This window comes from Leuciscus leuciscus, assembly GCF_965113295.1.
Source record: "Leuciscus leuciscus genome assembly, chromosome: 11".
Lineage (NCBI taxonomy): Eukaryota > Metazoa > Chordata > Actinopteri > Cypriniformes > Leuciscidae > Leuciscus > Leuciscus leuciscus.
Genome location: NC_138735.1, coordinates 10,353,605 through 10,366,853, shown reverse-complemented (window position 1 = coordinate 10,366,853; position 13,249 = coordinate 10,353,605). Strand labels below are relative to the sequence as shown.

The 13,249-nt window shown below is 38.4% G+C and overlaps 1 protein-coding gene across 2 annotated transcripts in view; it reads left to right on the top strand.

The window, feature by feature from the left end:
• actr3b (actin related protein 3B) overlaps positions 1–13,249 on the top strand; it is a 173,003-nt gene that overhangs the window by 59,257 nt on the left and 100,497 nt on the right. The window contains exon 14 of one of the 2 annotated variants that reach the window (XM_082184984.1): positions 10,683–11,298. The exons of the other annotated variant lie outside the window; for it this stretch is intronic. The gene's annotated coding sequence lies outside the window, so the exon portion shown is untranslated. Of the gene's footprint in view, positions 1–10,682; positions 11,299–13,249 lie in introns of those variants that run through there. 2 annotated transcript variants of the gene reach the window in all.

Here is a 13,249-nt window from a genome sequence, read left to right as displayed (position 1 = left end):
CTGTCTACAATATCCCGTCCTTCGGACTGACTCGGACTGACTGACTCGTCCCTGACTCTCTGTGGTCATTAAAAATCCCATGGCATTTCTCGTAAAGAGTAGGGGTGTAACCCCGGTGTCCTGGCCACATTCCACCCATTGGCCCTTACCAATCATGGCCTCCTAATAATCCCCTTACATTGAATTGGCTCTATCACTCTCTCTCCTCTCTCCACCTATAGCTGGTGTGTGGTGAGCGCACTGGCGCCGTTGTACTGTGGCTGCCGTCGCATCATCCAAGTGGATGCTGCACACTGGTGGTGGTTGAGGAGAGATCCCCTGATATGATTGTAAAGCGCTTTGGGTGTACAGTAGTACATATGAAAGCGCTATATAAATGCCTCATTCTATTCTATTCTATTCTATTCTATTCTATTCTATTCTATTCTATTCTGTTCTGTTCTATTCTATTCTACACTGGATACAGTTCAATTTCTTCTGTGCTCTGTGCACTTGAAGAGCATTTTTAAAAGAATGTTCACTTTGACGCCTTCTGTTTAAACAGCTTGTTCGCATCCCTGTACAGGTTTCAGAAAGATTCCAGCATCAGGACCAAGCAGATGGTTTATTTTGAATGGTGTCCCGGATTGATTCTGTGAATTGTGTGTTTGTTTGGAGCATTTGACAGCAAATTGTTTAGTAAACGAGGCACAAGTCTAATGGAGAGTTTGGAAAGAGATGTCAGCTATACATCGGGTTTCCGATTGCCCAGCTGAATCTTCAGCTTTGCCATTGTCATACTTCATGGTTTGCCTGGGCAACAGCCTCAAAAGTGTTGTGAAATGTTAAATGTTAAATGTTTACATTGCTTGTTTTGATGTACTGTACAAAACAACTAAAAACATTGGCAATGATATTACACACAAACACTTAAACACCTTACAATGGACTCTTTCTGGATTTTGACCATGCAAACTGGCATTTGATGTCTTCAAAATCTATACCCCTAACCAGCTCAGATTCAATGGCAAGCAGGGAAAGTGCGGAAAGTCGTTTCTGTTTCATTGTTGTTGGTTAATTTTTCACTTGTTTTAGAGTAGAAAAAACCTTTCTCCTTCACAATTAGTGGTTGGCAAGGTTAAAAATCTCAGTGCAACAAAATCATTGGGAAATGTTGTTTTAAGTCCATTACAATTAACCATTTGCAGCAGCTCTGCAGGTGAGGTCTAGCCTGGCAAGCCAGACCTACATCATCAAGATGTTAGGTCTGGCAACTCTCCATAGACACGGCTCAGTCCGAGGGGCGGGATAAACGGCTGTCTTTCAAATTCCCTCTGCACGCAATAGGACAGCGCTTCAACCAACCAGAGCGTTTTCCCAACAGCGGAGCTAACGTTAGTTGAAAGATTCAACTTTTGAATCTGGCCGGCAAAACTACGAACACAACTTCCTTTTTTAAGAATGACTTAAGTGCCGTTCTTTGCTCTTTTCTCAAAGAAAAACTTAACTCCAAGTCCTCCAGAGTCGTGGCCAAAGCCGATTCGAAAGACTGTTCGCCAGCAGCAGCCGCCATTCTTTGTTTTCAAGTAGCAGGGAACCGTCGCAACTCTGTCGTCATTATGTTAAGCCCGCCCCGCCTACTCTAAACACGATGTGATTGGCCTGACCCAATTTAGGTTTTTACAGCTCCGAAAGTCAACGGAGAGTTGCTAGACTAACCTGGCTGCAAAATACATTTTGCTGCTGCTAGGGTGCGTCTAGATTTCTAGGCTAGGTGAGGTCTTGTCTTTGCTAAAATGTTGGAACTGAATGAGTTCGTCAGACAAGGCTTTGTCTAGGTCTTCTGTATAAGTGAAGGAGAGTTTATCGGCTCCTATGTACAAATCACTTTCTGCACAGTGCTTGTAGAAGAGAAGACCAAAAAGATCTTAGACCTCTTTGTATGCATCAGTCCGAGTGAATAGGCATGATCTGAGCCTGTCCAAAATGACATAATATACCTCGACCTTAAAGCTCTGACATTTAATATCAGTAAATGTTACTTCATCATCATCAAAGGACACATCCGCAAACTGGTCTCTCTTTCATTTGCGGCAAATGTCAAATTGATAAGAAGTAACACTGATAGCACGAGTGGATCCTTCTACCTCAGCAAACTGCTCTCAAAGTGTGCCAACATAAAAGTGTCTATGACTGCAACAGGTCAATAGCAGTTGCTGAGTCCGTGTTGCTTTTTTGCAGATGAATGCTTGTTGCCTTATCTGCTTAGCACCCTGTCCCAAAATGTAGTCATAATCAGTTTCCATCTTATTCAGCTTACCAACGAGTGCGGCAACATCACGTCTAGCATCTGCTTTCTCATTTCAATCTTCTGCAATTTTTGCAAGTGCTTCTCTATTTGCATTGTAGTTTGTACCAGCACAGTGCATGTAGTGAATTAAAGGGTTGCATTTTCAGGTGTGCTTGAAATCCGTTATATTTACCGGCCATATTGCTTGCATTATCAAAGCTTTGTCCACAGCAATTTGACAAGTCCAACCCCAAGTCTCGCACCATTTTTAGTACACATTCTGCAAGGCTTGCATCTGCCAATCTTAACTTGGAATGGCCTGAAACAGTCCATGCCTGTTCTGTAGAATGGAGATATGAGTAGTCTGAGTTGAGCAAGCAGAAGATCTGCCATTCTGGGAATAAACGATTTATAGAGAATAACATTCTCTGCACAGATGTTGATGTTTATGGATAGCTTTCCGTCCTCTCAGTGTCCAAAAGTTTTGCCTTATCTCTTCGAAGTCAGCCCTAGGACTCAATTCAACTAATTGATTTAAGTTCAGAAAAATACCTCCGTCTCTCAGAGTTTAAGAAAGAAAAAAAAATCCGTCAGCGGAATAAACGATGATTAACAATGACTATTTACAGTATAGGCCATACTTCACATACAATAAACATATCACTTAATTTTAACAAACACAGGAATACAACACAGTTATAATTCATCACATATATGAAAATAAATACACAACTCACCGATTCCTTTGAATTAACAGTGTTTTGTTAATCTTTTCCCCAAAGTACATCATGAACTACATCCATTAACTTAAGCTAGATGCTCCAGATAAAGAAGGCCATATAACAGGTAAGCTGCTTTACAAAACTTCCCAATTGATCTGTATTTTAGATTTAAATAACTCTATTTAGTCCTTGTACAAAAGTTCTTCCATTATTTTTCTGAAATAACTTGTTCTTTTAGCCCGAAATTCTCAAGCTTTATTCACATGCGTGTCTCTATCGGTCTCGTCTGCGCCTCACAGTGGGCGGAGTCAGCATCGCTGCTGAACGCTCTCAATTGGACAATTTACACCTGCAGTGCGGATTCCAACTCTAATTGGGTACATTTTACTGCAGTAAATTGCATATTACTAATATAATTAATAAAGCATTTGATTTCTCTACATTTTTTTATCTCTGTGTCTTTCTTCACATATATCAGTTTTATTAGATAGGTAAATATACCGAAAAAAAAAAAATTTCTTGGACTGCAAATTAACTAAAAGAAGTCCGGGGCAGAGGCTGAGTGACGACTGACTGAGGCTGAGCCGGAGGAACGAGTACACTCTGAGGAGTCCTGGGGCTGACAGACCAAGTTGCACAAGTACAAGTGGCACAAGCTGCATCTAGATGTATTTACACACTGTTTAATCCATCTCAGAAGTGCCATGGTGGCATAAATAATGTTTTGAGATAATGTTTAAAAAAAAAAAAATTAAAAAAAATAGAGAAATATGAAATGATGGTAAAAAAAAGAATTGATCCTTTTAAATATTAAAACTAAAACCACCAGTAGGTGGCGACAAGTCACTGTCTTAATGATTGGGTCATCGAGTCATTCATTCATTCACACCCCTTTTCCACCAAAAAAGAACTGGTTCGGAACTGGTGCTGGTTCAAAGTTGGTTCAACCTGCGAACTTTCTCAGAACCTGTTTGTTTTTCCTCTGACTAGAGAGCCCAGCGAACGACGTTGTTACGTCACTGTGTACGTTGCCATAGGCTACGTCTTAGCTTTCCTAAAAATGCTTGCGCCAACTTCAAGCATAACAATTACAATGGTGGACTACATTGTCTTTCTGCAAATGTTTCTCCTGGCTTTGCGATCCTATATTAGGGTCAGAAGAAGACGTTTAGAACACATTTTTTGTGCTGCTCGTCTGGATTACTATTCATGGGTTTCATCAAGTTCCTTTCCACAGGTGTATAAAATCAAGCACCTAGATTATGAATGCAGACTGCATTGTGCTTGATTAATACACCTGTGGAAAGGGACCTGATGAAATCCATGAATAGACGGAGGTTACGTTCGAGAAGAAGTTCGACAATAACCCCGCCCCCAGCCCCTGACGTAAGCATGACGTGGTAAAAGAACGGTTCTAGTCCATAGACATGTATAGAAAGGCTAGATGGCTCAAGGCGGAGTCAGCTGTGTCGTCACTTGGCGGCCATCTTAGGTCAGGAGACTGCGCTGCTGCTCCCTGCTGCTGTGGACGGAAGGTGAGTGACATACGCCAACTAAAATGCTCGTAACTTGCTGAATTCTTGACGGATTTACAAACGGTTTGGTTTATTACAAACCTTATTAACGTGGCTATGATTTGTGCTGATGCCGTTTGTGGCTATAATTTTTCACAAGTATGCAGTTAAATAGCCGCATCCCTGACGTTTATGACACACCAAGCCGTTTGAAAATCGGTTGAAAATTGAGCAAAATATAGTTATTTCAGCACTACATGCACAATAGACTTTAATGTTATAACTGGACGAGCGGTCCTGTCCTAAGATGGCCGCCGTGTGACGTCGTCGGGTCCCATTGGCTCTCAGCGCCGGTAAGCTATCTAGCCTTTCTATACATGTCTATGTTCTAGTCCAGCAAAGAGTTGGTGCCGCTTTGGAACCAATTTTCCTGGCCGAGAACCGGTTCTTTGGCTGTCAAAACACAAAGAACTGGTTCGCGAGTAGGCACCGGCTCCGAACCGGCACCAGCACTGCCTTGGTGTAAAAGGGGTATCAGTGAAGAAATAACCGGTTATATATATTTAGTATAAATGGGTCATTGAATCTCCCGATTCGTTCAAAGCTGCAGATTTGTTCACTAACGAAACACTGTTGTTGCTTTTTAGACATACAACAGTTCTGCTGTGGCTTTTGTGGGAACTATTATGTCATTGCAAAATTGACAGAGCAAACAATACTGTCTTAAAGTAATTTAAAATGTACGTCAATTAATATGACCTTTTTGTTTGATAAACTGTTGTATAAAATCAATGTCATATTTGCAATCGTGTGGATATTCTGTAAAAAAGACATTCTTGATCATATCAACATTAAAAACAAGAACTCACACAAGGGTATATTTTAAATCATTCTTAAATCGACCTCTATGAACAGTCTGTGCCGATATTTGTTCTACATGCAAGTAAGTGCTAAAACCCAAAGGTACATTGTCGAGAACAGCAGTGTGATTTGCTAAGGCACACTGCTTGTGTGGATGCAGTCAGTTTTGACCCCTTCAGTCACCTTGCGTACCCCAGTTTGGGAACCACTGGTCTATTGTAAGTCGCTTGACAACTCTTAGTTGCTGTAACCTTTCACTATATGCAGTAGTGGGAGTGGCGCAAGGATAAGACACATGCCTTTGGTGTGAGAGACCCGGGTTCGAATCCACTGTGAGACACCAATGTGTCCCTGAGCAAGACACTTAACCCCTAGTTGCTCCAGAGGCGTGCGACCTCTGACATATATAGCAATTGTAAGTCGCTTCGGATAAAAGCGTCAGCTAAATGAATAAATGTAAATGTAAAATGTAAATGGAACAGAGAAGCGTGAATATGCATCTCATTTTGTGTTAAACATGGTCAGAGTATCAGTTTTGATTATTGTAGATTGCCATTTAGCGATAATCAATGGACAATTAATCAACATCAATGGACAATAAGAAGCTCTTTTAAAAAGGAGTTTCATTTAGACCTTGACTCTATTATACCTTTGATCTATTTTTCAAAGTCTTTCATTACAAATGAAAGCACAACCCTTTTAATGACTGCATATACAGTATATATATATATGAAATGGCGAAATGAAATGGTGCTTGATGTGAAGTTTCTCGTCAGCTTCATTACCATTATCTGAATAAACTTTAATTCATTTGACCTTCAAAAAATACTCAGATATTTGACGTTATGTAATCTTATAAAAATTTTATAAATTACATGATACCTTGTGACAAGATATACTTCTGAAATACTTCAGAACATTACCATAAAGCTCGTAATATTTGTAGTTCTGTGGTGCCTTTGAAGGGTCAAATTTCCATATTAAAAGAATATATAATCTTTAATGAAATAGTTTTGCTGAAAAGCCTAGTGCGGCTACTGTGCATGTTCTCATAAAGCAGAAATATATGGATGATTCTTCAGTTAAGGGTACATTAGACTACTTATTTGACTATACATTTATCAAGTGCTGTTGGTAATGGTGGTAAAGACATTTCTCACTTTTTGGAGAAAAGTAAAAAAAAAAAAAAAAAACTACTGTATGACACGACATCAACATAATAACAAAAATACATTGATTACCACTGACTGAGTTTGACACTGAGTTTGGCAAATTGAGTTTGGCACTGACAACTACTAAAGCCACACCCAGATCATATTTTACAATTTATTATATCCACCTTATTTTTTAAATAGTGTGCGCGGTAAATTGAATATGTCTGGCTTCTGGTTTCATCCACCTCCAGTTATTTTTAGCTGTACAAAAGAGCTCGGTATGCTGCTTGATACTGCAAACTGGTATTTCTTACCATATTATTTTATGGTAATGTCATAATTATAAACGCACTGTTTAGTAGCACAAATAGTTTTACAGTTTACTGCACTTTGTTATTCTAATTATAGTGGTTAATGAATCTGAAGTCTCGCACAATCACAGAAAATTGCTTATGTTCGTGTTACAAATAAGGTAGATAGGGAAAGGCCAAAATAGAAATTATGGTAAATATCAAATTTCAACCCTCTTAAAAAAGAGGACTAAGTAATTAAAGAGACACAAGGTTAAAGCTATTTGATATCTCCTTTCAAACTGTAATAATTTTAAAGAATTTCTTTCTTTTTCTTCAAAATCATACTAGAGTACAGAGAAGTTCCCCTAATTGAACAAACACAATGTAGCATCGTCTGATGGCCAGTGGATAAGGTCAGTATAGAAGCATCTGACACTGAACCCAGAGGGGCTCATTAACACAGCTTCAGACCTTTGAGAGTGACCAACAAACACAACAACAGTGGCCAACAGCCTGCAGCCTAGAGCTTCAAAAGTACACCATTGCCACAAAAAAGATGCATTGTCATGCAGCAGATCATGCTATTTTTTGTTTAGTGACTGCAAAGACATGACATGTTTGGGATGCAGTGAACTGCTTATTGCATACTGAGCAGTTTGACACATTATGCAACAATTAACATTTCAAACAGTAATATTTGTAATGTGCTTCAGACCTGAGCCAGCAGCACCTGATACATGAATAAAGATGCACTGGGTCGGTGGTGTTATTTTGGAAAACACAAACAAACGAGTCAGACTAAAGTTGTCCAATAACAAACAAACCACAAATTAATTTGACACATTAGAATATATGATATCATGGTAGTAATATAATTCATATAGATTATATAAGTATACATTATACTATAATATATATATATATATAACTTTCTAAAAATACATATTTTATACTTAATAAAATATTTCATTTACTGCTGCATTTCATATTACATGTATATGCATTGTTTCACGCATGCGCACTCTCACTTATTTATCCATATGTAGAGCACTCAACATAACTGAATGGAGATGAATGCTAGAGATACACTGTGAACTGCATGTAAAACAGAAATAACTAACTAAAATGATTTTGTATCTCTACTATGTCCATAACCCTATTCGGATGGTAATAGTTCCTCATGGGAATGTCTGTAAATGTAAAATTGCATGGCACTTCAGTGATAAAACTCATGCATTCGGAGTGAGTTCTGTGTTCCTGCAAACTTTGTAACGCCTTGTTCACATGGTCAGTCACATGATTGTCAGCTGTAAACAAAATTTCTGATATTGCCTGGACAATTAATAAATTCATATTTTTGAATAGTTAAATAATGTTCTATTTATCATTTATTTAAATGTCTTTGATGGGTTATAGTTTAAATGTTTCTGTCTTGCATTTTTTCTCTCAAAATGATAGATGCCATTTGTAAAATGTGAAAATGAACAGAAATAAGTTAAACTTTTATTTACATAAAAGTCAACATTTGACCCAGCTAAATATTCACGTTTAAAAACTTTAATTTTTCTTCTTAATATCTCCCACTCATTGTAGTAGAGTGGTGATGTAATATTATTCTTGTTAAGTCTTTATCATTTCAGTAATAAGTAATAAAAATGTCAATTTTTAAAATGTATTCACTACCTGCTAAGTGCAACTATTACGGTGCTTCACAGTCAGGGCTGGCGGAAGCACTGGGCAAACCGGGCAATTGCCCAGGGCGCCAGACACTAGAGGGCACCGTGAGCGCACCATGACGAGCACGAGCGTCTCAAACTTGTGAAGAACTATCTGCGATATGTTTACATGCACACCTTTTGTTTCAGTCGGACTGAATTCATTCCGATTGATGAATCCGAACTTACATGAACACTAAATAAAGTAATCGGGTTGATGTGCAAACGAGTCAGACTAAAGTTGTCCAATAACAAACAAACCACAAATTAATTTGACACATTAGAATATATGATATCATGGTAGTAATATAATTAATATAGATTATATAAGAATACATTATACTATACTATACTATAATATATATATATATATATATATATATATATATATATATATGTCACAAGCTTAAAATTGGAATTGATTTGAATTTCCCGCCGTTTTAACTAATCTCCTACATTGGTTCTTAATTTGCTTTAAGCAGCAGACTTAATATCCGTCTCTGGTCATAATTTGGAGACAATGAGCATATGAACCATTTTGCCTTGCTTCTTATATTTATCACGCAGTACAAATGCCCATACCCGCGTCCAAAACCAGTAGTCTGTGGATGAGAATCCGAAAAAAGGACTGGTGGGATGTTGTCCTGCACAACTTCACAGATGCTGAGTAAAAGGAGGATTCAAGAATGATGGAACAGGGACACTTATTTATATGACACTTATATGACACTGGACACTTATATGGTCCAGTTCGTTCCACGTGTCATTCGTCATTACTCTATTTCTACGTCATTGTAATTATAAAATTGCAATAATAATTATTAATTATACCTGCCCAATTGAGATAAAGGTGTTTACATGAAGACTTTTCAGTCCGATTGAGCCGTCAATCCGATTACTAATGGATTATTTGGTTGCATGTGTAGCAAAACGTGGCTCGCTCAGAAGTGACTGAGCATTAGGTTGTATTGGTCGAATGAAAAAGAAAAAGAACAAAAAATAAATAAAGTTCGCTGCAGGGACTGAGGCTTCCTCTGTGGAGAACAGGCTAGTATGGCTGCACCCAGCACATATACGGCATTTCAGAATGTTTGTGAACAATAGGCACCAAGATACTTCCGGGTGGCAGAACACGAGCGGCTTCTACTGACCAACTGAAGAGATCCAGCCGGCTACTGTAAACAGTTACATAGTTAAAAACATCGTTGTTGATCAAAGTTGAAACGATGACGAAAACGTGTTGTGTGTTGGGGTTGCGCCACCAGATATACAGCAAAAGCTGTAGGGTTTTATCGATTTCCTTCAGAAAAAAAGTAAATTTATCCAGCAGAACCTGTGGGTGAGGAGGTTAAAGCGAGTGGACATTGTCAAAAGTAGTGCTACAGAGAAGATAGCAAGACTGCTTGGTGGTGGAGTAGCCATTTCTAACGGGGCAGACTGGGAACCAAACCTCCATCATCGTGTTTGTGGAAGACATTTTCTCACAGGTAATGTATAAAATGTTTGGTTTGGTTGTCTTTGAATAATTTATCAAAACATAATGGCTAGCCTTCTAGCTACATCAGCTCTAGTTTTGACAGTGCTAATGCTAGCTAGTGTTTGCCCAGCTGTAAAGAAACACCCACAGCTACACAGCTGATGGCTTAGAACTAGCTGTCACCATCTTGACTTGGCTCAATCGATTTGCTTTCCAAATGACAGTACAAGGTCAAGTTAAATGTGTAAATGTAAGGGCAAAAGTAGGAGCTGTAACACACTGAAAGCTTGTAGTCTTTTTTAATGTAGTGCAAGCAAACAACATTTTGACTAATGTTTCGTCAAGTGTTTGTTTGCACTTAAAAAAAAAACTGCAAGCTTTTACTGAACAACAGCTCCCCCTTTTGTCCTAAGTCTGTTCTACTGAAGCTACTGTGTTCTATGCAGTTTTTAAAGAATGAAACCTACTCCATTAAAATGAAATGTGGTAGCCTACATTACAGAGGGGACATTTTCTACAATTAAGGTCTATGCCCAGGCTAACAAACAGCAGTGTTCATTGTAAAGCTAGCTTTGTTAGGCCTAACTTGAACTCTCCAGTGTCCAAAATTGAAGTTGTTAAACATTTGGTAAAATATAGTTACTTAAGAGGTCTATGTCTTTATGTTTATAATGCAGGTTGTCCGAACCCTGACCCCGACCACCCTGACTTTGCTCCTTCGCAACACCTGGGACCTGAGTTAGCCGATCCAACTGCATCTGCTAAGAGAGCAGCAGATAAACAGGGTCGGTACCATCGAGCAGTGAGAAGGAGACAGCTTTATTCTGCAGCTGGACCAGGACCAGAACCAAAGATTGTTCCTGACATAGAAGACAACCAGGAAGAAGGGGACAACCAAGACAATGCGGGACAATGTCATATGTGTGAAATGCTCCAGAAAGGTACATAGGTTGCATTTAGAGAGAGACTTACAAAGACAAGCTGTCAAAATTATCCTTCTCTTCAGAAAATGTTCATTGCCACAGAGAATGATGCAGCTAGTCAAATTAAGCGCAAACAGAAATTCTTTTCATTTTATTTTGGACTGCCATCTTTTGGTGCGTTTATTTGGATTTTGAACTTAACTGCAACGCTTATTTCAGAAAGAAGGGTTATCTCCAAGGAGAATCAACTTCTTTTAACTTTGATGAAGCTCCGACACGGACTTGCCTATTTAGACATTGGTTTCCGGTTTGGTCTCAAAGCATCTCCAATTTTTTTATCTCCTGGCCATCTGCAGAGGTTCTTCGGAAAAACATGTCACAGAAGTTCAACAAGAGGTTTAAGAAATGCGTAGTTATCACTGACTGCACAGAGTTTTTCATTGACAGGCCATTCAATCTCAGGGCTAGAGCCCAGACCTGGTCAAATTATAAATAGCATTATACTCTTAAGGCTCTAATAGATATCACGCCCTGGAGGGAGGATATCAGATAAAGAGATCAGTGGTAAGTCTGGCTTTTACAGTAACATTAATCCAGGCAATCAGGTGATGACAGAGAGAGGTTTTCTGATAGGTGACCACCTGGCTAGGCTTGGTGCCACACTTGTCATGCCTCCATTCTTGAAGGGGAGAAAGCAGCTACCTGGGTGTGATGTTGAGAGGGCCCGCCAACTTTCTGCATTGCGTATTCATGTGGAGCGATCTATTGAACGCATCAAGATCTATAGAATTCTGAAAAACACGCTCCCTCTGACCCTTGTTCCTCTCTCCAGTGACATGTTGACCATCTGTTGTGCTCCAAGTAATCTTAGACCTAAACGTATTAAATAATACTGTTACCGGACTTCGATTACTTTCCTCTCACTCTTTAACAAATTGATAAGCTAGAATCTCTTGTGATTACTCTTGTGAAAAGATATTTGAATCAGAACCCTTTTCTCCTTAACTTTGCTGTGTACTGCACTGATTTATTTTTGGATTATTTTATTTTTTATTTATTATTTTATTCATCTTATTGTTATTCTTTCTTTTTTCTCTTTTATAAATATGTATGTACATCTTTAATAAATGTTCATTATCTTTGTATACAATTTTACGTGGTTTCATTGTCATGTTCTTCGCCCCTTAATGCCGTACCTAGAACTTGCCTAATCCACAACTGGATAAAAAGCACCTCTCCTAACATAACTAATAAGGTATTATTCATTCATGGAGCATAGAGGTATACAAAGATTTTTGCAACATTCAATAAACATTTATTAGGTAAGTGTTGTCTCTTTTTTTCTTTTCAGCACAAGTTGAGCTAACAGTCTACTTTCTATTTAAAACATTCAATAAAACATTCAATGAAAGCACAATAAAAAAAAAAAGATAATTACAGTGGGTATTAATTACATTTTCCTTGGTCAAACATTTTTAAAGTTAGAGCTTATTTCGATATATCAGCCGAATGGCTTAGTGCAATTTATTAGCATCAGCAGCATACCAACCATCATCTAGATTGTATGAATCTGGCAATTTGGCAAAGACCGAATCTGATCTTCAAACTAGAGCTTCAGTTTACTAATGTACCTATTGGAATTAGATTTGTCCAACTGAAGAACTTATGCAGAAAGATTAGACATATTTCATGTGAAAACTTTCTGTCTCTCCCTCAGTCTGTCTCTGAAAGCAACTGCCTGCTTTCTTTCGGTCTGGACTGGATACTCCTGCCTGTCTTTGGGCTCCCCCTCATTGCAGTCACTTCTCTATTCTGCTTTGCTCTGTCAGGTCCCAAGTGTTCAATGTAAAAAAGAAAAGTGGTTCTGTTAAATTGCCGAGTGACTGGAATAATGTGCAATCAACCAATATTAAAACTGCTAAGAGGAAATCTTAATGATCCCCTAAATTATATGATACATCCAACGTTTACCTTTCTGCTGCCAACCCTGCTTGCTCTTCAACTCTGCTTCGTGTATTCTCAAAACTGTCCATCTACAAAATCATAGCAGAGCATAATTATCTTCAGCTGGGGAAATTCGAGAGTAATATTAGTAAACTTAAGGTCTCTTTTGAAGATCAGACTCATTGCCAGTCACTGCCTAAAGTAAAAGTATTATAGAGACAGAACTTCTAGTGTCATGTAGGCTACTGATCAAATGTCAATGGAAGAAATAGGAAAAGTAAAACATAGTTGTAGGCTACTGCTGATGGATGATTGATGGGTTTACCACATTGGTTTCATCATCACCGCGAGTTTAGTTTGAGTGAAAAAGTAGATCG